We start from the raw sequence: 3,037 nt of genomic DNA, 5'->3' as shown, positions 1-3,037 counted from the left end.
CCCCCCCCCGGCCCGTCAGCCCCAGTTGATGGCTCATCACGGCAGAGAGCCCGCCTCATGTGCTGCCCCATAGAGCCCGACATAGACAGCTCCCTCCCTGGTCCGAGGCTGCAACCCGGCGTGTCGGTATGAATCATCTGTCGCCGCGGCGCTTCCCTCCGGTGCCCGGTGCCCGACCGGGGGCGGCCCAACCTCCGGGCATGCTTCCGCGTCGGCCGGCTGCGCCTAGACCAGCCGGTCACCAGGGAAAGGAGGCATGTCGGCACCGGGCACCGACGCCATGGGCGCCCACGACAACGACGACGACAAGTGTGCCCGGCCGGCCGGGTGGCAGACGGCCCCGGGCGGTTGGGCGTCGGCTCCGGCCCCGGCCTCGCGCCCCACCAGTTGGTGCGTGTGTGTGGGTGTGTGGGTGTCTGCTTGGCGGGGCAAGCAGACCGCATGTTCTCGATGCGCCCGGTGGCGCGCCCTCGTAGTTAACCGGACAACCATATGACACCTGGTATTGAACTTGCCCCATCACAGCTGGAAGTGGTTCTCTCCCTTGAAGAGGCGCGCTGCCTGCATGAGGGTCCTCCCGGCTGGGAGGGCCCCCGCCGGACCCCGTATGCGTCAGGCCGAGCGGGAGGGGGGGGGGGGGGCGGGCGAGAGAAACCGGGCGGGGGAGGGCCGCGCCCTGGCAGGCGCCGATGCCAGCAGTATACATGTGTGCGCCTGCTGGCGCAATTCGGGCAAGAGAGGAACCCAGACGGGAAGGGCTACGCGCGGCACACGGCATGCACCATCGGCAAACCCGGCGGCCGCTGAGAACGGTCGCACGGCCGGCCCGGTGGGCCCTATCCAATCCCATGTCCGCCCATAGGCCGGGCCCAGGTCCACCCCACGCCTCCACCAAGCCCCCACCACGCCCTGTGTCGGGCTCGACACCGGTGAGCCTGGGCGCGCCATGATCAGCCTCACGGCCGGATATCCCCAACAACCCATGTGTGCCTCTGGAGCAGGGGCCGGAAGGGCCCCCTGGCGGGGCAGTGCATTCCGGCCCTCGGCGGGGCCTTCGACTGGCCAGGTGCCCTTTGGGCGGCCGGGCACGCCGTCGACCGGGGCACGCCCCCTCGGCTGCCCGCTTGATTCCTAGACACGGGTGCCGTCTCCCCTGGCCCGGGTCGCGAGCGCCTTCTCCCCAAGCCAAAGCACGGATGGGGCCGGGATCGGGCGAGGGGCGTGCCTCGTAGTTCGGCAGGACCAGGGCGCGCGCGACCATGCCAACAGCCAAGGAGAGCAGGGATGCGGCTCCCCCTTCGCGTCTGCGCCCCTCTCACCCTCCCGCGGGCGGGCACGCAATGTGGCCCCGTGCGGGGTCTGCCTTCTTTGCCGGGGTTTCGGGGGACCCATGTTTCAGAAAAGGAGATCCCAGAGGGGCAGGGAGACAGACAGAGAGCGAGAGAGAGAGAGAGAGAGATAGAGAGAGAGAGAGAGCGAGGCGCGGGTGGTCTCTGGCGAGTGTCTGTAAGTGTGGGTGGGAGTGTGGATATCTTCCCGTGTGTATGGGCGCCTGACCGACCAGGCGCTTGTCCTGCGGCGAGTGACTGACATTTCCCCGCAAGGGGCAGAGAGGGTTTTTGCACAGATCCGCCGGTCAGCCGTGTTGCAACTGGGTATGGTTTTCATGAGAAATTTTGATCAATTAATCGAGTCTTTGCGCATGGGTGACGATGCATCTCATCCGGCCGGGTCCGGCCCGAAAAGCAGGTCGAGGGGGATCGCCGTCACCTACAGTGGGAGTGTGTGTGTGTGTGTGTGTGTGTACATGTGTGCATGTGTGCATGTGTGCATGTGTGCATGGGTGCATGGGTGCATGGGTGCATGGGTGCATGTGTGTGTGCCGACCGGTCGGTTGCCCGGCCGCCCATTGGCGGCCTGTTTGCCGACCCGAGGAGGACAGGCACACGAGCTATCAACGCGTGCTGCTCCAGGGCGAAGGGAGGAGGCGTCCTCGGGCGAGAGAATCTTCTCCCGCGATCTGCATGCGCTGCCACTTCAAGAGGAAATGCATGACGATGTTCTCCCAAGCCCCGAAGCTTGGGCTTGGGCCTCCACATGCGTGGCCCAAGGAGAGAAGGGCCATGATCTTGCTCCAGTGGGGAACCCATGGGCTCCGGCGTCGGGCGTGTTGTTGAGAAGGGCCTGCCGGGGCAAGGTGTCAGGAAGGGGCTCTCTCTTTCTCTCTCTCTCTCTCTCTCTCTCTCTCTCTCTTTCTCTCTCTCTCTCTCGCTCTCTATCGGATGCTTGCGGCTCTCGAAAGCGTGGCAGAAGACCGCGACACGGGGATCTTCATGAATGTCATGCCAGCCCCCCCCCCTCCCCCTTGGTGCCCAGCCCCGGCCTCGGCACCTCCTGCTGACGGGGTGACTGCCTTGACCCTCGTTGTGGCTGCTGCCCCGGCGGCCGGCAGCTCGCTCGACGTCGCCACCACCACCACCGCCATTGTTGTGGGTGTCGCTAGTGTACCTCCAGCCGGAAGTAGCAGCCCCCGCTCGGCCTTCCGGCAGCCGATAACAAACAAACCCGGCCACCTCGAAGAGCGATATCGCCAAAGCCCGGATATGATGCCGGTCCGCCCGAGCCAGAGGCGTCCTTAACAAAGAAATTCTAGACCCACCCATTCGCTCACTCGGACACTTGCCCACACCCTCCCCCGCTGACTGTTGGAAACGCCAGCTGCTTACCAGGGCACACCCGGGGACGACATCGGCGTTGCGGTGGACGAGCGCGGCCGCCATCGCGCGCGCGCGCGCGCTTCCATCGCGGCCCGCAGGGTACAAAGGCGGCGGCAGACCAGGGGGCCCAAGGCCGGGAACTGGGGCCGGCGGGGGGGGGGGCGGGGGGCCGGAAGGAAACAGGCACGCCGTCACGTCCAGCGTGAATGGTGGCCCATCCATTGGTAGTAGCATTGACCCCGCCCCCCCAGACCCGGGCCCGAGCGTCTGTCCAACTGCCGGCTTACTCCCCTGTTCATTCCCCCCCCCCCCGGGCAGGC

Source organism: Fonticula alba (genome assembly GCF_000388065.1).
Source record: "Fonticula alba strain ATCC 38817 unplaced genomic scaffold supercont2.1, whole genome shotgun sequence".
NCBI lineage: Eukaryota > Rotosphaerida > Fonticulaceae > Fonticula > Fonticula alba.
The sequence above is the reverse complement of the archived record's forward strand: the minus strand, read 5'-3'. Positions refer to the sequence as shown.